The sequence below is a fragment of the Bufo bufo genome, chromosome 4 (assembly GCF_905171765.1).
Source record: "Bufo bufo chromosome 4, aBufBuf1.1, whole genome shotgun sequence".
Classification (NCBI taxonomy): domain Eukaryota; kingdom Metazoa; phylum Chordata; class Amphibia; order Anura; family Bufonidae; genus Bufo; species Bufo bufo.
Window position 1 is genome coordinate 29,013,691 of NC_053392.1, and position 25,693 is coordinate 29,039,383.

Here is a 25,693-nt window from a genome sequence, read left to right on the forward strand (position 1 = left end):
AAGACTAGTATTTGCAGTAGTAGACATGCATGTGCAGCAGTTGACATATATGTGCAGCAATAGACATGTATGTGCAGCAGGAGCCATGTATGAGACACGTGTGTGCAGCAGTAGACCTGTAGGTGCCATGTATGTGCGGCGGTAGTCCTGCATGTTCCATGTATGTGCGGTGGTAGACCTGGATGTGTGGCGGTAGACCTGTATGTGCGGTGGTAGACCTGTATGTGCCATGTATGTGCGGCAGTAGACCTGCATGTTCCATGTATGTGCGGCGGTAGACCTGTATGTGCGGCGGTAGACCTGCATGTGCCCTGTATGTGCGGCGGTAGACCTGTATGTGCGGCGGTAGACCTGCATGTGCCATGTATGTGCGGCGGTAGACCTGTATGTGCGGCAGTAGACCTATATGTGCGGCAGTAGACCTGTATGTGCCATGTATGTGCGGCGATAGACCTGTATGTGCCATGTATGTGCGGCGGTAGACCTGTATGTGCGGCGGTAGACCTGCATGTGCCATGTATGTGCGGCGGTAGACCTGTATGTGCCATGTATGTGCGGCGGTAGACCTGTATGTGCCATGTATGTGCGGTGGTAGACCTGTATGTGCCATGTATGTGCGGCGGTAGACCTGTATGTGCGGCAGTAGACCTGTATGTGCCATGTATGTGCGGCGATAGACCTGTATGTGCCATGTATGTGCGGCGGTAGACCTGTATGTGCGGCGGTAGACCTGCATGTGCCATGTATGTGCGGCGGTAGACCTGTATGTGCGGCGGTAGACCTGTATGTACGGCAGTAGACCTGTATGTGCCATGTATGTGCGGCGGTAGACCTGTATGTGCGGCAGTAGACCTGTATGTGCGGCGGTAGACCTGTATGTGCCATGTATGTGCGGCGGTAGACCTGTATGTGCCCTGTATGTGCGGCGGTAGACCTGTATGTGCCATGTATGTGTGGCGGTAGACCTGTATGTGTGGCGGTAGACCTGTATGTGTGGCGGTAGACCTGTATGTGTGGCGGTAGACCTGTATGTGCGGCAGTAGACCTGTATGTGCCATGTATGTGCGGCGGTAGACCTGTATGTGCGGCGGTAGACCTGTATGTGCGGCGGTAGACCTGTATGTGCCATGTATGTGCGGCGGTAGACCTGTATGTGCCCTGTATGTGCGGCGGTAGACCTGTATGTGCCATGTATGTGTGGCGGTAGACCTGTATGTGTGGCGGTAGACCTGTATGTGCGGCGGTAGACCTGTATGTGCGGCGGTAGACCTGTATGTGTGGCGGTAGACCTGTATGTGTGGCGGTAGACCTGTATGTGCGGCGGTAGACCTGTATGTGCAGCAGTAGACCTGTATGTGCCATGTATGTGCGGCGATAGACCTGTATGTGCCATGTATGTGCGGCGGTAGACCTGTATGTGCGGCGGTAGACCTGCATGTGCCATGTATGTGCGGCGGTAGACCTGTATGTGCCATGTATGTGCGGCGGTAGACCTGTATGTGCCATGTATGTGCGGTGGTAGACCTGTATGTGCCATGTATGTGCGGCGGTAGACCTGTATGTGCGGCAGTAGACCTGTATGTGCCATGTATGTGCGGCGATAGACCTGTATGTGCCATGTATGTGCGGCGGTAGACCTGTATGTGCGGCGGTAGACCTGCATGTGCCATGTATGTGCGGCGGTAGACCTGTATGTGCGGCGGTAGACCTGTATGTACGGCAGTAGACCTGTATGTGCCATGTATGTGCGGCGGTAGACCTGTATGTGCGGCAGTAGACCTGTATGTGCGGCGGTAGACCTGTATGTGCCATGTATGTGCGGCGGTAGACCTGTATGTGCGGCGGTAGACCTGTATGTACGGCAGTAGACCTGTATGTGCCATGTATGTGCGGCGGTAGACCTGTATGTGCGGCAGTAGACCTGTATGTGCGGCGGTAGACCTGTATGTGCCATGTATGTGCGGCGGTAGACCTGTATGTGCCCTGTATGTGCGGCGGTAGACCTGTATGTGCCATGTATGTGTGGCGGTAGACCTGTATGTGTGGCGGTAGACCTGTATGTGTGGCGGTAGACCTGTATGTGCGGCAGTAGACCTGTATGTGCCATGTATGTGCGGCGGTAGACCTGTATGTGCGGCGGTAGACCTGTATGTGCGGCGGTAGACCTGTATGTGCCATGTATGTGCGGCGGTAGACCTGTATGTGCCCTGTATGTGTGGCGGTAGACCTGTATGTGCCATGTATGTGTGGCGGTAGACCTGTATGTGTGGCGGTAGACCTGTATGTGCGGCGGTAGACCTGTATGTGCGGCGGTAGACCTGTATGTGTGGCGGTAGACCTGTATGTGTGGCGGTAGACCTGTATGTGCGGCGGTAGACCTGTATGTGCAGCAGTAGACCTGTATGTGCGGCGGTAGACCTGTATGTGCCATGTATGTGCGGCGGTAGACCTGTATGTGCCACACATGTGCGCTGTGCCCGGTGGAGCTCCTGGCACCGCCTCCCATAACATGTGTGCTCCTCAGACATGACGGCTCGCCCTCCATTACAGACGGCTCCCGGAATCCGCAGCCTCCAGGGTTGGGCGCCGTTCACATCCATGAGACTAAACATGAGCCCCGGGGGCAGCGCTGCCCGTGTAACCCCGGCTACAGGTGTGTGCGACCAGCACGGGGGAGCATGGCACCAGTGCCCAGCACACACCGCCCTCTGCCACCTACACCAGCCCCTGCCAGGCCTGCGCCAGCTTCAAGGGCAGAGGATGGCAGCGGGCAGCCTGGCACTGAGGACTGCCCGGCACACAGCAGGTAGATGCGGGCACTCCCCTCGCGGCCCCTGTACTCACCCCGGGCAGGTCGGTGTCCGCGGATGGGGGGTCCTGTCCCTCCTTCTTCTGCCTGTGTCCCCCACACTCCTCGTCTGTGTCCCCCCCGGGCTCCTCAGGCTGCTGCCGCCTCCTCCTCCTCCCCGATCAGTGCGGCAGCCGGGCGGACGGCGCCGGGTCCTAGAGGCCTCCGCTCTGGAGACTGAGCCTGGGACTCTGTATACTTCATCACACAGCGCAGGAGGTACTACACCCAGTGTTACCTCCTCATACACCGAGTGTTACCTCCTCATACACACAGTATACACCCAGTGTTACCTCATCATACACCTAGTATACACTACACCGAGTGTTACCTCATCATACACCTAGTATACACCGAGTGTTACCTCATCATACACCTAGTATACATCCAGTGTTACCTCCTCATACACACAGTATACACCGAGTGTTACCTCCTCATACACCCAGTGTTACCTCCTCATACACCGAGTGTTACCTCCTCATACACACAGTATACACCCAGTGTTACCTCCTCATACACCTAGTATACACCGAGTGTTACCTCCTCATACACACAGTATACACCCAGTGTTACCTCATCATACACCTAGTATACACTACACCGAGTGTTACCTCATCATACACCTAGTATACACCGAGTGTTACCTCATCATACACCTAGTATACATCCAGTGTTACCTCCTCATACACACAGTATACACCGAGTGTTACCTCCTCATACACACAGTATACACCGAGTGTTACCTCCTCATACACCTAGTATACACCGAGTGTTACCTCCTCATACACCGAGTGTTACCTCCTCATACACACAGTATACACCGAGTGTTACCTCCTCATACACCTAGTATACACCGAGTGTTACCTCCTCATACACCGAGTGTTACCTCCTCATACACACAGTATACACCCAGTGTTACCTCCTCATACACCTAGTATACACCGAGTGTTACCTCATCATACACCTAGTATACACCGAGTGTTACCTCCTCATACACCTAGTATACATCCAGTGTTACCTCCTCATACACACAGTATACACCGAGTGTTACCTCCTCATACACCTAGTATACATCCAGTGTTACCTCCTCATACACACAGTATACACCGAGTGTTACCTCCTCATACACCTAGTATACACCGAGTGTTACCTCCTCATACACCGAGTGTTACCTCCTCATACACCTAGTATACACCCAGTGTTACCTCCTCATACACCTAGTATACACCCAGTGTTATCTCCTCATACACCTAGTACACACCGAGTGTTACCTCCTCATACACCCAGTGTTACCTCCTCATACACCTAGTATACACCGAGTGTTACCTCCTCATACACATAGTATACACCGAGTGTTACCTCCTCATACACATAGTATACACCGAGTGTTACCTCCTCATACACCGAGTGTTACCTCCTCATACACCGAGTGTTACCTCCTCATACACCGAGTGTTACCTCCTCATACACCGAGTGTTACCTCCTCATACACCGAGTGTTACCTCCTCATACACACAGTATACACCCAGTGTTACCTCCTCATACACCTAGTATACACCGAGTGTTACCTCCTCATACACATAGTATACACCGAGTGTTACCTCCTCATACACATAGTATACACCGAGTGTTACCTCCTCATACACCGAGTGTTACCTCCTCATACACACAGTATACACCCAGTGTTACCTCCTCATACACCTAGTATACACCGAGTGTTACCTCCTCATACACCTAGTATACACCGAGTGTTACCTCCTCATACACCTAGTATACACCGAGTGTTACCTTATCATACACATAGTATACACCGAGTGTTACCTCCTCATACACCGAGTGTTACCTCCTCATACACACAGTATACACCCAGTGTTACCTCATCATACACCTAGTATACACCCAGTGTTATCTCCTCATACACACAGTATACACCGAGTGTTACCTCCTCATACACACAGTATACACCCAGTGTTACCTCCTCATACACCTAGTATACACCGAGTGTTACCTCCTCATACACCTAGTATACACCGAGTGTTACCTCCTCATACACCTAGTATACACCGAGTGTTACCTTATTATACACATAGTATACACCGAGTGTTACCTCCTCATACACCGAGTGTTACCTCCTCATACACACAGTATACACCCAGTGTTACCTCATCATACACCTAGTATACACCCAGTGTTATCTCCTCATACACACAGTATACACCGAGTGTTACCTCCTCATACACCGAGTGTTACCTCCTCATACACCTAGTATACACCCAGTGTTACCTCCTCATACACACAGTATACACCGAGTGTTACCTCCTCATACACACAGTATACACCGAGTGTTACCTCATCATACACCTAGTATACACCCAGTGTTACCTCCTCATACACACAGTATACACCGAGTGTTACCTCCTCATACACCTAGTATACACCCAGTGTTACCTCCTCATACACACAGTATACACCGAGTGTTACCTCATCATACACCTAGTATACATCCAGTGTTACCTCCTCATACACACAGTATACACCGAGTGTTACCTCCTCATACACACAGTATACACCGAGTGTTACCTCCTCATACACCTAGTATACACCGAGTGTTACCTCCTCATACACCGAGTGTTACCTCCTCATACACACAGTATACACCGAGTGTTACCTCCTCATACACCTAGTATACACCGAGTGTTACCTCCTCATACACCGAGTGTTACCTCCTCATACACACAGTATACACCCAGTGTTACCTCCTCATACACCTAGTATACACCGAGTGTTACCTCATCATACACCTAGTATACACCGAGTGTTACCTCCTCATACACCTAGTATACATCCAGTGTTACCTCCTCATACACACAGTATACACCGAGTGTTACCTCCTCATACACCTAGTATACATCCAGTGTTACCTCCTCATACACACAGTATACACCGAGTGTTACCTCCTCATACACCTAGTATACACCGAGTGTTACCTCCTCATACACCGAGTGTTACCTCCTCATACACACAGTATACACCCAGTGTTACCTCCTCATACACCTAGTATACACCCAGTGTTATCTCCTCATACACCTAGTACACACCGAGTGTTACCTCCTCATACACCCAGTGTTACCTCCTCATACACCTAGTATACACCGAGTGTTACCTCCTCATACACATAGTATACACCGAGTGTTACCTCCTCATACACATAGTATACACCGAGTGTTACCTCCTCATACACCGAGTGTTACCTCCTCATACACCGAGTGTTACCTCCTCATACACCGAGTGTTACCTCCTCATACACCGAGTGTTACCTCCTCATACACCGAGTGTTACCTCCTCATACACCGAGTGTTACCTCCTCATACACACAGTATACACCCAGTGTTACCTCCTCATACACCTAGTATACACCGAGTGTTACCTCCTCATACACATAGTATACACCGAGTGTTACCTCCTCATACACATAGTATACACCGAGTGTTACCTCCTCATACACCGAGTGTTACCTCCTCATACACACAGTATACACCCAGTGTTACCTCCTCATACACCTAGTATACACCGAGTGTTACCTCCTCATACACCTAGTATACACCGAGTGTTACCTCCTCATACACCTAGTATACACCGAGTGTTACCTTATCATACACATAGTATACACCGAGTGTTACCTCCTCATACACCGAGTGTTACCTCCTCATACACACAGTATACACCCAGTGTTACCTCATCATACACCTAGTATACACCCAGTGTTATCTCCTCATACACACAGTATACACCGAGTGTTACCTCCTCATACACACAGTATACACCCAGTGTTACCTCCTCATACACCTAGTATACACCGAGTGTTACCTCCTCATACACCTAGTATACACCGAGTGTTACCTCCTCATACACCTAGTATACACCGAGTGTTACCTTATCATACACATAGTATACACCGAGTGTTACCTCCTCATACACCGAGTGTTACCTCCTCATACACACAGTATACACCCAGTGTTACCTCATCATACACCTAGTATACACCCAGTGTTATCTCCTCATACACACAGTATACACCGAGTGTTACCTCCTCATACACCGAGTGTTACCTCCTCATACACCTAGTATACACCCAGTGTTACCTCCTCATACACACAGTATACACCGAGTGTTACCTCCTCATACACACAGTATACACCGAGTGTTACCTCATCATACACCTAGTATACACCCAGTGTTACCTCCTCATACACACAGTATACACCGAGTGTTACCTCCTCATACACCGAGTGTTACCTCCTCATACACCTAGTATACACCGAGTGTTACCTCCTCATACACCGAGTGTTACCTCCTCATACACCGAGTGTTACCTCCTCATACACCGTGTTACCTCCTCATACACACAGTATACACCGAGTGTTACCTCCTCATACACCGAGTGTTACCTCCTCATACACCGAGTGTTACCTCCTCATACACCGAGTGTTACCTCCTCATACACCGAGTGTTACCTCCTCATACACCGAGTGTTACCTCCTCATACACCGAGTGTTACCTCCTCATACACCTAGTATACACCGAGTGTTACCTCCTCATACACCCAGTGTTACCTCCTCATACACCTAGTATACACCGAGTGTTACCTCCTCATACACCTAGTATACACCCAGTGTTACCTCCTCATACACCTAGTATACACCGAGTCTTACCTCCTCATACACCTAGTACACACCGAGTGTTACCTCCTCATACACCCAGTGTTACCTCCTCATACACCTAGTATACACCGAGTGTTACCTCCTCATACACCTAGTGTTACCTCATCATACACCTAGTACACACCGAGTGTTACCTCCTCATACACCTGGTGTTACCTCATCATACACCTAGTATACACCCAGTGTTACCTCCTCATACACCTAGTATACACCGAGTGTTACCTCCTCATACACCTAGTATACACCCAGTGTTACCTCCTCATACACCTAGTATACACCCAGTGTTACCTCCTCATACACCTAGTACACACCGAGTGTTACCTCCTCATACACCTAGTACACACCAAGTGTTACCTCCTCATACACCTAGTACACACCGAGTGTTACCTCCTCATACACCTAGTATACACCCAGTGTTACCTCCTCATACACCTAGTATACACACAGTGTTACCTCCTCATACACCTAGTACACACCGAGTGTTACCTCCTCATACACCTAGTACACACCCAGTGTTACCTCCTCATATACCTAGTATACACCCAGTGTTACCTCATCATACACCTAGTATACACCGAGTGTTACCTCCTCATACACCTAGTATACACCGAGTGTTACCTCCTCATACACCTAGTACACACCGAGTGTTACCTCCTCATACACCTGGTATACACCCAGTGTTACCTCCTCATACACCTAGTATACACCCAGTGTTACCTCCTCATACACCTAGTACACACCGAGTGTTACCTCCTCATACACACAGTATACACCGAGTGTTACCTCCTCATACACCTAGTATACACCGAGTGTTACCTCCTCATACACCGAGTGTTACCTCCTCATACACACAGTATACACCCAGTGTTACCTCCTCATACACCTAGTATACACCCAGTGTTATCTCCTCATACACCTAGTACACACCGAGTGTTACCTCCTCATACACCCAGTGTTACCTCCTCATACACCTAGTATACACCGAGTGTTACCTCCTCATACACATAGTATACACCGAGTGTTACCTCCTCATACACATAGTATACACCGAGTGTTACCTCCTCATACACCGAGTGTTACCTCCTCATACACCGAGTGTTACCTCCTCATACACCGAGTGTTACCTCCTCATACACCGAGTGTTACCTCCTCATACACCGAGTGTTACCTCCTCATACACCGAGTGTTACCTCCTCATACACACAGTATACACCCAGTGTTACCTCCTCATACACCTAGTATACACCGAGTGTTACCTCCTCATACACATAGTATACACCGAGTGTTACCTCCTCATACACATAGTATACACCGAGTGTTACCTCCTCATACACCGAGTGTTACCTCCTCATACACACAGTATACACCCAGTGTTACCTCCTCATACACCTAGTATACACCGAGTGTTACCTCCTCATACACCTAGTATACACCGAGTGTTACCTCCTCATACACCTAGTATACACCGAGTGTTACCTCCTCATACACACAGTATACACCCAGTGTTACCTCCTCATACACCTAGTATACACCGAGTGTTACCTCCTCATACACATAGTATACACCGAGTGTTACCTCCTCATACACATAGTATACACCGAGTGTTACCTCCTCATACACCGAGTGTTACCTCCTCATACACACAGTATACACCCAGTGTTACCTCCTCATACACCTAGTATACACCGAGTGTTACCTCCTCATACACCTAGTATACACCGAGTGTTACCTCCTCATACACCTAGTATACACCGAGTGTTACCTTATCATACACATAGTATACACCGAGTGTTACCTCCTCATACACCGAGTGTTACCTCCTCATACACACAGTATACACCCAGTGTTACCTCATCATACACCTAGTATACACCCAGTGTTATCTCCTCATACACACAGTATACACCGAGTGTTACCTCCTCATACACACAGTATACACCCAGTGTTACCTCCTCATACACCTAGTATACACCGAGTGTTACCTCCTCATACACCTAGTATACACCGAGTGTTACCTCCTCATACACCTAGTATACACCGAGTGTTACCTTATCATACACATAGTATACACCGAGTGTTACCTCCTCATACACCGAGTGTTACCTCCTCATACACACAGTATACACCCAGTGTTACCTCATCATACACCTAGTATACACCCAGTGTTATCTCCTCATACACACAGTATACACCGAGTGTTACCTCCTCATACACCGAGTGTTACCTCCTCATACACCTAGTATACACCCAGTGTTACCTCCTCATACACACAGTATACACCGAGTGTTACCTCCTCATACACACAGTATACACCGAGTGTTACCTCATCATACACCTAGTATACACCCAGTGTTACCTCCTCATACACACAGTATACACCGAGTGTTACCTCCTCATACACCGAGTGTTACCTCCTCATACACCTAGTATACATCGAGTGTTACCTCCTCATACACCGAGTGTTACCTCCTCATACACCGTGTTACCTCCTCATACACACAGTATACACCGAGTGTTACCTCCTCATACACCGAGTGTTACCTCCTCATACCCCGAGTGTTACCTCCTCATACCCCGAGTGTTACCTCCTCATACACCGAGTGTTACCTCCTCATACACCTAGTATACACCGAGTGTTACCTCCTCATACACCCAGTGTTACCTCCTCATACACCTAGTACACACCGAGTGTTACCTCCTCATACACCTAGTGTTACCTAATCATACACATAGTATACACCCAGTGTTACCTCCTCATACACCTAGTATACACCGAGTGTTACCTCCTCATACACCTAGTATACACCCAGTGTTACCTCCTCATACACCTAGTATACACCGAGTCTTACCTCCTCATACACCTAGTACACACCGAGTGTTACCTCCTCATACACCCAGTGTTACCTCCTCATACACCTAGTATACACCGAGTGTTACCTCCTCATACACCTAGTGTTACCTCATCATACACCTAGTACACACCGAGTGTTACCTCCTCATACACCTGGTGTTACCTCATCATACACCTAGTATACACCCAGTGTTACCTCCTCATACACCTAGTATACACCGAGTGTTACCTCCTCATACACCTAGTATACACCCAGTGTTACCTCCTCATACACCTAGTACACACCGAGTGTTACCTCCTCATACACCTAGTACACACCCAGTGTTACCTCCTCATACACCTAGTATACACCCAGTGTTACCTCATCATACACCTAGTATACACCGAGTGTTACCTCCTCATACACCTAGTATACACCGAGTGTTACCTCCTCATACACCTAGTACACACCGAGTGTTACCTCCTCATACACCTGGTATACACCCAGTGTTACCTCCTCATACACCTAGTATACACCCAGTGTTACCTCCTCATACACCTAGTACACACCGAGTGTTACCTCCTCATACACACAGTACACACCGAGTGTTACCTCCTCATACACCTAGTACACACCCAGTGTTACCTCCTCATACACACAGTACACACCGAGTGTTACCTCCTCATACACCTAGTACACACCGAGTGTTACCTCCTCATACACCTAGTACACACCCAGTGTTACCTCATCATACACCTAGTATACACCCAGTGTTACCTCCTCATACACCTGGTATACACCCAGTGTTACCTCCTCATACACATAGTATACACCCAGTGTTACCTCCTCATACACCTAGTACACACCGAGTGTTACCTCCTCATACACACAGTACACACCGAGTGTTACCTCCTCATACACCTAGTACACACCCAGTGTTACCTCCTCATACACACAGTACACACCGAGTGTTACCTCCTCATACACCTAGTACACACCGAGTGTTACCTCCTCATACACCTAGTACACACCCAGTGTTACCTCATCATACACCTAGTACACACCCAGTGTTACCTCATCATACACCTAGTATACACCCAGTGTTACCTCCTCATACACACAGTATACACTGAGTGTTACCTCCTCATACACCGAGTGTTACCTCCTCATACACCTAGTATACACCGAATGTTACCTCATCATACACATAGTACACACCGAGTGTTACCTCATCATACACATAATATACACAGAGTATTACAGCAATCATACACATTATATACACCAAGAATTACCTCATCATGTATATAATATACAAAAAGTATTACCTCAGCATACACATCATATACACCGAGTATTACAGCAATCATGTACATAATATACACCAAGTATTACAGGAATCATACACATAATTGAGTATTACCTCTTCATACACAGTATACACCGAGTATTACAGCAAACATACACATAATATACACTGAGTATTACCTCATCACACACATAGTATACACCGAGTATTACCTCTTCATACACATAGTATACACCGTGTATGAGTCTATGTATTATATACAGTATACGCGGTGTATGAGTCTATGTATTATTATATACAGTATAGGAGTCTATGTATTATTATATACAGTATACGCGGTGTATGAGTCTATGTATTATCATATACAGTATACGCGGTGTATGAGTCTATGTATTATTATATACAGTATACGCGGTGTATGAGTCTATGTATTATTATATACAGTATACACGGTGTATGAGTTTATGTATTATTATATACAGTATACGCGGTGTATGAGTATATGTATTATTATATACAGTATACGCGGTGTATGAGTCTATGTATTATCATATACAGTATACGCTGTGTATGAGTCTATGTATTATCATATACAGTATACGCGGTGTATGAGTCTATGTATTATATACAGTATAGGAGTCTATGTATTATTATATACAGTATACACAGTGTATGAGTCTATGTATTATTATATACAGTATACGCGGTGTATGAGTCTATGTATTATTATATACAGTATACGCAGAAGATTGGAAATTAGCAAATGTTGTGCCCATTCATAAGAAAGGTAGTAGGGAGGAATCGGGCAACTATAGGCCAGTAAGCCTGACATCAATAGTGGGGAAATTAATGGAAACCATACTTAAGGAGAGGATTGTGGAACATCTAAAATCCCATGGATTGAAAGATGAAAAACAGCATGGGTTTACTTCAGGGAGATCATGTCAAACTAATCTTATTGATTTTTTCGATTGGGTGACTAAAATAATAGATGGAGGAGGTGCAGTAAACATCGCTTATCTAGACTTTAGTAAGGCTTTTGATACTGTCCCACATAGAAAGCTTATCAATAAAGTGCAGTCTTTGGGCTTGGACTCCCATATTGTTGAATGGATTAGGCAGTGGCTGAGGGACAGACAGCAGAGGGTTGTAGTCAATGGAGTATATTCAGACCAAGGTCTTGTTACCAGTGGGGTACCTCAGGGATCTGTTCTGGGACCCATATTGTTTAATATCTTTATCAGCGAAATTGCAGAAGGCCTCGATGGTAAGGTGTGTCTTTTTGCTGATGACACAAAGATTTGTAACAGGGTTGATGTTCCTGGAGGGATACACCAAATGGAAAAGGACTTAGGAAAACTAGAGGAATGGTCAAAAATATGGCAACTAAAATTTAATGTTGATAAGTGCAAGATAATGCACCTGGGCCGTAAAAACCCAAGAGCAGAATATAAAATCAGTGATACAGTCCTAACCTCAGTATCTGAGGAAAGGGATTTAGGGGTCATTATTTCAGAAGACTTAAAGGCAGGCAGACAATGTCATAGAGCAGCAGGAAATGCTAGCAGAATGCTTGGGTGTATAGCAAGAGGAATTACCAGTAGAAAGAGGGAGGTGCTCATGCCGCTCTACAGAGCACTAGTGAGACCTCATTTGGAGTATTGTGCTCAGTACTGGAGACCATATCTCCAGAAGGATATTGATACTTTGGAGAGAGTTCAGAGAAGAGCTACTAAACTAGTACATGGATTGCAGGATAAAACTTACCAGGAAAGATTAAAGGACCTTAACATGTATAGCTCGGAAGAAAGACGAGACAGAGGGGATATGATAGAAACTTTTAAATACATAAAGGGAATCGACAAGGTAAAAGAGGAGAGAATATTTAAAAGAAGAAAAACTGCTACAAGAGGACATAGTTTTAAATTAGAGGGCAAAGGTTTAAAAGTAATATCAGGAAGTATTACTTTACTGAGAGAGTAGTGGATGCATGGAATAGCCTTCCTGCAGAAGTGGTAGCTGCAAATACAGTGGAGGAGTTTAAGCATGCATGGGATAGGCATAAGGCCATCCTTCATATAAGATAGGGCCGGGGGCTATCCATAGTATTCAGTATATTGGGCAGACTGGATGGGCCAAATGGTTCTTATCTGCCGACACATTCTATGTTTCTATGTTTCTATGTTTCTATGTATACTGTATATAATAATAGACTCATACACCGTGTATACTGTACATAATAATACATAGACTCATACACCACGTATACTGTATATAATAATACATAGACTCATACACCATGTATACTGTACATAATACATAGACTCATACACTGTGTATACTGTATATAATAATATATAGACTCATACACCACGTATACTGTATATAATACATAGACTCATACACCGTGTATACTGTATATAATAATACATAGACTCATACACCACGTATACTGTATATAATACATAGACTCATACACCGTGTATACTGTATATAATAATACATAGACTCATACACCGCGTATACTGTATATAATAATACATAGACTCCTATACTGTATATAATAATACATAGACTCATACACCGCGTATACTGTATATGATAATACATAGACTCATACAGAGCGTATACTGTATATAATAATACATAGACTCATACACCGCGTATACTGTATATAATAATACATAGACTCATACACTGTGTATACTGTATATAATAATACATAGACTCATACACCGCGTATACTGTATATAATAATACATAGACTCATACACTGCGTATACTGTATATAATAATAGACTCATACACCGCGTATACTGTATATAATACATAGACTCATACACAGCGTATACTGTATATGATAATACATAGACTCATACACCGTGTATACTGTATATAATAATACATAGACTCATACACAGCGTATACTGAATATGATAATACATAGACTCATACACCGCGTATACTGTATATAATAATACATAGACTCATACACCACGTATACTGTATATAATAATACATAGACTCATACACCGCGTATACTGTATATAATAATACATAGATTCATACACCGCGTATACTGTATATAATAATACATAGACTCCTATACTGTATATAATAATACATAGACTCATACACAGCGTATACTGTATATAATAATACATAGACTCATATACCATGTATACTGTACATAATACATAGACTCATACACTGCGTATACTGTATATAATAATAGACTCATACACCGCGTATACTGTATATGATAATACATAGACTCATACACCATGTATACTGTACATAATACATAGACTCATACACTGCGTATACTGTATATAATAATAAATAGACTCATACACCGCGTATACTGTATATAATAATACATAGACTCATACACCGCGTATGCTGTATATAATACATAGACTCATACACAGCGTATACTGTATATAATAATACATAGACTCATACACCGCGTATACTGTATATAATACATAGACTCATACACCGTGTATACTGTATATAATAATACATAGTCTCATACACAGCGTATACTGAATATGATAATACATAGACTCATACACCGCGTATACTGTATATAATAATACATAGACTCATACACCACGTATACTGTATATAATAATACATAGACTCATACACCGTGTATACTGTATATAATAATACATAGACTCATACACCGCGTATACTGTATATAATAATACATAGACTCCTATACTGTATATAATAATACATAGACTCATACACCGCGTATACTGTATATAATAATACATAGACTCCTATACTGTATATGATAATACATAGACTCATACACCGCGTATACTGTATATAATAATACATAGACTCATACACAGCGTATACTGTATATAATAATACATAGACTCATACACTGCGTATACTGTATATAATAATACATAGACTCATACACCGCGTATACTGTATATAATAATACATAGACTCATACACCGCGTATACTGTATATAATAATACATAGACTCATACACCGCGTATACTGTATATATTAATACATATACTCATACACCGTGTATACTGTATATAATAATACATAGACTCATACACTGCGTATACTGTATATAATAATACATAGACTCATACACCGCGTATACTGTATATAATAATACATAGATTCATACACCGCGTATACTGTATATAATAATACATAGACTCCTATACTGTATATAATAATACATAGACTCATACACAGCGTATACTGTATATAATAATACATAGACTCATATACCATGTATACTGTACATAATACATAGACTCATACACTGCGTATACTGTATATAATAATAGACTCATACACCGCGTATACTGTATATGATAATACATAGACTCATACACCATGTATACTGTACATAATACATAGACTCATACACTGCGTATACTGTATATAATAATAAATAGACTCATACACCGCGTATACTGTATATAATAATACATAGACTCATACACCGCGTATGCTGTATATAATACATAGACTCATACACAGCGTATACTGTATATAATAATACATAGACTCATACACCGCGTATACTGTATATAATACATAGACTCATACACAGCGTATACTGTATATGATAATACATAGACTCATACACCGTGTATACTGTATATAATAATACATAGTCTCATACACAGCGTATACTGAATATGATAATACATAGACTCATACACCGCGTATACTGTATATAATAATACATAGACTCATACACCACGTATACTGTATATAATAATACATAGACTCATACACCGTGTATACTGTATATAATAATACATAGACTCATACACCGCGTATACTGTATATAATAATACATAGACTCCTATACTGTATATAATAATACATAGACTCATACACCGCGTATACTGTATATAATAATACATAGACTCCTATACTGTATATGATAATACATAGACTCATACACCGCGTATACTGTATATAATAATACATAGACTCATACACAGCGTATACTGTATATAATAATACATAGACTCATACACCGCGTATACTGTATATAATAATACATAGACTCATACACTGCGTATACTGTATATAATAATACATAGACTCATACACCGCGTATACTGTATATAATAATACATAGACTCATACACCGCGTATACTGTATTTAATAATACATAGACTCATACACCGCGTATACTGTATATATTAATACATATACTCATACACCGTGTATACTGTATATAATAATACATAGACTCATACACTGCGTATACTGTATATAATAATACATAGACTCATACACCGCGTATACTGTATATAATACATAGACTCATACACAGCGTATACTGTATATGATAATACATAGACTCATACACCGTGTATACTGTATATAATAATACATAGTCTCATATACAGCGTATACTGAATATGATAATACATAGACTCATACACCGCGTATACTGTATATAATAATACATAGACTCATACACTGCGTATACTGTATATAATAATACATAGACTCATACACTGCGTATACTGTATATAATAATACATAGACTCATACCCTGTGTATACTGGATATAATAATACATAGACTCATACACAGAGTATACTGTATATGATAATAGACTCATACACCGCGTATACTGTATATAATAATACATAGACTCATACACAGCGTATACTGTATATGATAATAGACTCATACACCGCGTATACTGTATATAATAATACATAGACTCATACACCGCGTATACTGTATATAATACATAAACTCATACACAGAGTATACTGTATATGATAATAGACTCAGACACCGCGTATACTGTATATAATAATACATAGACTCATACACAGCGTATACTGTATATGATAATAGACTCATACACCGCGTATACTGTATATAATAATACATAGACTCATACACAGAGTATACTGTATATGATAATAGACTCATACACCGCGTATACTGTATATAATAATACATAGACTCATACACCGCGTATACTGTATATAATAATACATAGACTCATACACAGAGTATACTGTATATGATAATAGACTCATACACCGCGTATACTGTATATAATAATACATAGACTCATACACTGCGTATACTGTATATAATAATACATACTCATACACCGCGTATACTGTATATAATAATACATAGACTCATACACAGCGTATACTGTATATGATAATACATAGACTCATACACAGCGTATACTGTATATGATAATAGACTCATACACCGCGTATACTGTCTATAATAATACATAGACTCATACACCGCGTATACTGTATATAATAGACTCATACACTGCGTATACTGTATATAATAATACATAGACTCATACACTGCGTATACTGTATATAATAATACATAGACTCATACACCGCGTATACTGTATATAATACATAGACTCATACACCGCGTATACTGTATATAATACATAGACTCATACACCGTGTATACTGTCTATAATAATACATAGACTCATACACTGTGTATACTGTATATAATAATACATAGACTCATACACAGAGTATACTGTATATGATAATAGACTCATACACCGCGTATACTGTATATAATAATACATAGACTCATACACAGAGTATACTGTATATGATAATAGACTCATACACAGAGTATACTGTATATAATAATACATAGACTCATCCACCGAGTATACTGTCTTTATGGACTCTGCTAAGACAGTGATGGTAAACCTTTGGGTCCTTCAGAAGTACATATAGTAATGCTGGTCTCTCGATCCCACCACTACACCGTTCCTGTTCAGTATTATTCACCCGCTATCTACCTGTCTTCTCTTGCCATCCTCCCCAGGGCTTGGTCATCTCTTCTTCCTGTCAGTGTGTCACCTCCACTTTCAGGTCCTTTCATCCACTGGTCACCTTGTTGGTCTTCCTTTTGGTTCATGGATGATGTTGTAAACATCTAGTTGTGCTGTTCAACCCTACTGTAAGACCCTGTGGTATCTGAGTACCATGAGGCACAGTGAGGTTATGGGAAAGGTACTGCTGTAGGCAGGGCCGGTTTTAGACCAAATGTGGCCCTGGGCGAAATTAAAAGCGGGGCCTCAAATTCTGAAGTTCTGTATGAACAGTCACATTTATTCACAACGCAAGCGGAGAAGTCCCCACCGTGGCCCATGATTGGTTGCAGGCAGCATCAAAATGGATGATGACATCCAGGGACCTGAGCAGAGGTCGGAGAGCACCGGAGCCGAGAGCCAGTGTCAGGGAGCAGGTCAGGCCCAGTTCACACTTCAGTTGTTTGGTCAGTTTTTTCCATCAGTTATTGTCAGCCCAAACCAGTAGTGAAGGCGACTCACAGATAAGATATACACTAAGGCAAAGATTTCTCCTGTTCTATGTTTTTGACCCGGACCTGGTTTTGGCTGACAATGGAAATAACTGGAGTGTGAACTCAGTCTAAGGGCTCGTGCAGACGGCCGTTGCTTGTCTGCAATATGTGGGAATGCAAATTATACACCAGGGATCAGTAACCTTATGCACTCCAGCTGTTGTGAAACTACAACTCCCAGCATGCTCCTTCCACTTCTGTGAGAGTTTAGAGAACAGCCAAGCAAGTGTGCACCTGGAGTGCTGGAGGTTGCTGACCCCTGTGGTACACCCTGGAGCTAAGCAATCTATAGACTGCCAGCAGGCCAACTGGTAGAGAAGGAGAGCGGGCCCTGCCCGCGAGGGCTTACAATCTACATGGTATAGGAGGACACAGTAGGTGCGGGTGAAGCTGGTCGTGGCGGTATAGAGGCAGCAGGGTCACGGGTTGTAGGCTTGTATGAAGAGGTGGGTTTTCAGGTTTCTTTTGAAGGATTACACTGTAGGTACAAGTCTGATATGTTGGGGCAGCGAGTTCCAGAGTATGGGGGATGCACGGGAGAAATCTTGGAGGCGATTGTGGGAAGAGGCGATAAGAGGAGAGGAGAGAAGGAGGTCTTGTGAGGATCGGAGAGTGCGTGTGGGGATGTATCGGGAAAGTAGCTCAGAGATGTAGGGAGGGGACAGGTTATGGACGGCCTTGTAGGTATTTGTTAGTATTTTGAAGTGAATTCGCTGGGCAATGGGGAGCCAGTGACGGGATTGGCAGAGGGGAGAGGCAGAGAAGAAACAGGGTGAGAGCAGGGTCGGTGCAAGGATTTTTGCCGCCCTAGGCAAGATAAAAATTGCCGCCCCCCCTTATCAGATGATCTGCCCATATCATGACATCACATATGTTCCACCCCATTCTCAGCATTTAAATTAAAAGAACTGCTATGTTTCCCTTAGGGTTTATCCAGCTTCTTGTAGCCGTCTCTCTCACAGCCGCTAGAGGCGCTTCCGCAATTCTCGCTGTCAAAATTACAGTGGGAAGACGCGGAACATAGTTTTGAATGTGTGCGCATGCGCAGCTGAGAGGAGGATCGGGGAGAAGAGTTCCCAGTGCCGGCGCTGGAGAAAGGTAAGTGGCTGAAGGGGTTTTAACCCCTTCAGCCCAGTGGGAGGGGGACACGAGGGTGCCCCACTCCTAACAACTATATAGTGCCTGGCACTGTAGTGCTCCTTTACCACCAGTACTGCCCAGTGTCTGTTCTCTGCAGGAACAGGCCATAGACACCAGTACCACTACATTAACTGTACTGGTTCTAGGACTTTAGTGTCCTTTACCACCAGTGCTGCCCAGTGTCTGTTCTCTGCAGGAACAGGCCATAGACACCAGTACCACTACATTAACTGTACTGGTTCTGGGACTATAGTGTCCTTTACCACCAGTGCTGCACAGTGTCTGTTCTCTGCAGGAACAGGCTATAGACACCAGTACCACTACATTAACTGTACTGGTTCTGGGACTATAGTGTCCTTTACCACCAGTGCTGCACAGTGTCTGTTCTCTGCAGGAACAGGCTATAGACACCAGTACCACTACATTAACTGTACTGGTTCTGGGACTATAGTGTCCTTTACCACCAGTGCTGCACAGTGTCTGTTCTCTGCAGGAACAGGCTATAGACACCAGTACCACTACATTAACTGTACTGGTTCTGGGACTATAGTGTCCTTTACCACCAGTGCTGCACAGTGTCTGTTCTCTGCAGGAACAGGCTATAGACACCAGTACCACTACATTAACTGTACTGGTTCTGGGACTATAGTGCTCCTTTACCACCAGTGCTGCCCAGTGTCTGTTCTCTGCAGGAACAGGCTATAGACACCAGTACCACTACATTAACTGTACTGGTTCTGGGACTATAGTGTCCTTTACCACCAGTGCTGCCCAGTGTCTGTTCTCTGCAGGAACAGGCTATAGACACCAGTACCACTACATTAACTGTACTGGTTCTGGGACTATAGTGTCCTTTACCACCAGTGCTGCCCAGTGTCTGTTCTCTGCAGGAGCAGGCTATAGACACCAGTACCACTACATTAACTGTACTGGTTCTGGGACTATAGTGTCCTTTACCACCAGTGCTGCACAGTGTCTGTTCTCTGCAGGAACAGGCTATAGACACCAGTACCACTACATTAACTGTACTGGTTCTGGGACTATAGTGTCCTTTACCACCAGTGCTGCACAGTGTCTGTTCTCTGCAGGAACAGGCTATAGACACCAGTACCACTACATTAACTGTACTGGTTCTGGGACTATAGTGTCCTTTTAAGGTGAGGTAAATTAGTTTCCAATGTAGTAGTAATAACTAAACAATTACATAATAAACATATTGCATTGTCTACTTACCAGACTTCGTGGCCGTCTGCCTCCTTGGGTGCTGTGGATAGGGTCCCCACCCGTAATAATAGTATGCAAAAATCACAGCAAAAGAGAATTTGCACCCGGCCATAGTCTATCCATCTGTAATTTCCTCACATACTAATTTCTATGCTTCTCACTATTCCCACAGGTATCCTAGATAGATCCCTTAGGACCATGCCGCAGGAGGTATCCTTTTTCACAATTTCGCTTTTCTCCTATAGATCATAGCATTACTGTATTGGTTTCTGTCCAGTGCGCTTCACCGGCATCATTTGCGGTCTTTGCAGCGCACATATTCTGCGCTTCCTGTCATTTGGAGCGCACCATGCGTCCCACCGCCCTCTTCCGCTAATATGGAACGCACGCCGGCCGCACTTCCTCCTTCAGAGACGGCCGTCCCTCTGGTCCCACCAGCATGATAAAGAGCGGGACTGGAGCATTGGATTCACAGAGACAGATGTACTGCGTGGCGGCCGGAGCGCTCCATTTCCTCATCACCTCTGGCGGCATAGGTAAGAGAACATCATAGAATACAATAGTCATCACAGATATCAGTGATTATTTCTGGCTATTCTTAAGATTGTAATGTAATACAATATAAGAACGCTTAAGCTGACAACAACATACTTTGGTATCATATGAGTTGTTGATAGGTAATCAGAGAAAGTTAAAAAGACTTATGGTGGATTTTTTCCTTATAACCTGTTCAAACAGATATGAATGTCAGACTATAATTATCAGTGGACACTTTTTTCTATCAAAGAGACAGCGAATTTTTTATAACGGATGTACTTTGTTTGAAATGTATAACATGTAAGCTGACAACTATGTACATATAGATTGATTTATGCCAATATTACTTTTCCAGTGCCTGACGAAGGCCTGATAAGGCCGAAAACGTTTGTGCATATACATTGTCGCTTTTTCCTAAGAAATAAAATTAATTCATGGAACAAAGAAAAACAACTCTTTTGCTGTGATTTTTGCATACTATTGTCTACTTACCACCAGGACAATAAGATGATCTGGTCTCTGGCTCTTGGTCTGGCTCTGGGGACTCCCTTGTCACTCTCTTCTCCCCCCCCCCCCCCCCCTCCCTTGTCACTCTCTTCTCCCCCCCCCCCTCCCTTGTCACTCTCTTCTCCCCCCCCCCTCCCTTGTCACTCTCATTCCCCCCTCCCTCCCTTGTCACTCTCATTCCCCCCTCCCTCCCTTGTCACTCTCATTCCCCCCTCCCTCCCTTGTCACTCTCATCCCCCCTCCCTTGTCACTCTCATTCCCCCCCCCACTCCCTTGTCACTCTCATTCCCCCCCCCCACTCCCTTGTCACTCTCATTCCCCCCCCACTCCCTTGTCACTCTCATTCCACCCCTCCCTTGTCACTCTCATTTCCTCCTCCCCCCCTTGTCACTCTCATTCCCCCCCTCCCTTGTCACTCTCATTCCCCCCCTCCCTTGTCACTCTCATTCCCCCCCTCCCTTGTCACTCTCATTCCCCCCCTCCCTTGTCACTCTCATTCCCCCCCTCCCTTGTCACTCTCATTCCCCCCCCTCCCTTGTCACTCTCATTCCCCCCCTCCCTTGTCACTCTCTTTCTCACCCCGCCCCTTGTCACTCTCTCCCCCTCCCTTGTCACTCTCATTCCCCCCTCCCTTGTCACTCTCATTCCCCCCTCCCTTGTCACTCTCATTCCCCCCTCCCTTGTCACTCTCATTTCCCCCCCCCCCCACTGCCTTGTCACTCTTATTCCCCCCCCCCTCCCTTGTCACTCTCATTCCCCCCCTCCCTTGTCACTCTCATTCCCCCCCTCCCTTGTCACTCTCTTTCCCACCCCGCCCCTTGTCACTCTCTCCCCCTCCCTTGTCACTCTCATTCCCCCCTCCCTTGTCACTCTCATTCCCCCCTCCCTTGTCACTCTCATTCCCCCCTCCCTTGTCACTCTCATTCCCCCCTCCCTTGTCACTCTCATTCCCCCCTCCCTTGTCACTCTCATTTCCTCCCCCCCCCCACTGCCTTGTCACTCTTATCCCCCCCCCCTCCCTTGTTACTCTCATTCCCCCCCTCCCTTGTCACTCTCTTTCCCACCCCGCCCCTTGTCACTCTCTCCCCCTCCCTTGTCACTCTCTCCCCCTCCCTTGTCACTCTCATTCCCCCCTCCCTTGTCACTCTCATTCCCCCCTCCCTTGTCACTCTCATTTCCTCCCCCCCCCCCACTGCCTTGTCACTCTTATTCCCCCCCCCCCACTCCCTTGTCACTCTCATCCCCCCCCCCCACACTCCCTTGTCACTCTCATTCCCCCCACCTGTAATGTAGCGTGGCCGAGCTCTGTTCGGTCCGCGGTACAGGAGTATTTGTTTCCTGTACCCGGCCGGACTCAAAAGAAGTGCACACTAAGTGAGCACTTCCTGTCAGTCCGGCCGGGTACAGGAAACAAAAGCTCCTGTACCGCAGACCGAACAGAGCTCGGCCACGCTACATTACAGGTGCTTCCCTCCTGTCAGTCCCTCTCTTCAGGCTGCGCCCGGGCGGTGCACAATCATAGACGCGCCAGCCCGGGCAGTGCGGCAGTCGCCCGGTGCGGGGGAGGGCCCGCCGCCGTACTTTAAAAAAAAACTTGCGGCAGGATCGGCCCGGCCGCCACTTAACCAACGCTTTTTTTAAAAACCGCACGGCTGCCTAGGTCACCTTACAGGTGGCACCGGCCCTGGGTGAGAGTTGGATTAGTCGGGCAGCAGAGTTGAGGATAGATTGGAGGGGTGCGAGAGTGCTAGATGGAAGGTGTCACGTACCGGGGACCTTCAGGCCGATTAACCTCACGCCCTCACACGCTGTTACGCCCTGCACCAGGCCGTAACTCGAGAATAAATCGCTACCTGAAGCCTGCAAGCACACCCACGCAATAACACAAAACTTTTGCCACCACCACCTGCCCGTTATAAGGTCGACAGGACACCCCTGAGTGTTCCACCCGCAAGCAGACACACACACGATAGTAAGCCTCACGGAAAAACGACATACAGCCTCAGACTGCACACACACTCTTCATGGAGCTAACAGGTTCTTAAGGTTACAAGACAAACCATCAAACTTTTAAGTTTAATGTATGAAAAATGGACAGCACTTGGTTACAAAAAATGATTACCAAGAGACATACATAAATGGCAAACAATTGTCAAATAAAAAGGAGAAAACATAGAAAGTTCTGATACTTGGCAGTTGCGTGGTAAAAGTCCTTTCCTCCCAGGAGATTTGGGCAAGGTAATTTTTCTTTTTTTTTTTTTTTTCGAAAGCCCAAAGTACGTGCAACAAAATCGTGCAGTACGTGCAAGAAAATCGAAGCCGAGGGTATGCCCGTCTGTGCTCCCAAGGCGTCAGCCAGGAGCTTTAACAAGGTCTGGACTCTCCCAGGAGGGAGAGCCCAAGGGGTTTGGCATGGTGGTGAGGAACCAATATGGCCACACACACTCCCCTAGACCTCAGGGGGTTGCCCATAAGAGCGCCGCAACCCTAAAAATCCTAGTAAACACACAAATGTGAACACATAAAAAATAAATAAAATGTGTGCCATTACGGCCTGGACATTTGACCGGAATTATAAAAATTCCTCATCTTGTCAAGGCCGAAGCCGAGCAAAGAGAGGTGTGTGCGCTAAAAATGTGAGAAAGAAAGTGCTGTGCCAACGTGCCGTCTCTCAGTGGGATCCCACCCCCAGTGAGTTCAGGCACCCCAGGGTCACCACTCCTGGGGCACTTGCACTTTGGGCTTTCAACACAACTCTGCCTCATGGCTTCGATCCAGCAGCCCGGGTCACCTCGCACAGGACATCTCTGCCCTGATGATGTACACCCTTTGTGGGCCACTGTGTGTTTCTCTCCTCACATCCTTCCTCCATGGGCAGAGTTCAGTCCGGGAGCAAGCTCGACCGGAACTGATAAGAACAGATACTACACTTGATCTTAGCCAAAAGGCCGAGAAGCGATTTGGGCAGAGTAATTGTGCACAAGCCAATACGATTGGATCTCCTACTTTGTGACACCAAATATCCCAGGGATTACATTTTTATGTCTTTCCTCCAGGGGCAGGCCTGAGGGGGATTTTCCCTCACACCTCTGACTCAGCCCCTCTGGGCTAGGCTTTATTACACATGCAGCCTGCCCCCTGGCCATCTAGGGAACTGGTATGAAAAGATCCAACAGATATTT

At 45.1% G+C, this 25,693-nt stretch overlaps 1 protein-coding gene and 1 pseudogene across 9 annotated transcripts in view; both read right to left on the reverse strand.

Moving 5' to 3' along the window:
• DNMT3A (DNA methyltransferase 3 alpha) overlaps positions 1-2,985 on the reverse strand; it is a 152,662-nt gene extending 149,677 nt beyond the window's left edge. For all 9 annotated transcript variants that reach the window (XR_005778075.1, XR_005778077.1, XR_005778076.1 and 6 more), the window contains exon 1: positions 2,845-2,985. The gene's annotated coding sequence lies outside the window, so the exon portion shown is untranslated. The remainder of the gene's footprint in view (positions 1-2,844) is intronic.
• A 22,367-nt stretch (positions 2,986-25,352) lies between these two features.
• On the reverse strand, positions 25,353-25,471 carry LOC121000070 (annotated as a pseudogene).
• Positions 25,472-25,693: the final 222 nt, after the last annotated feature.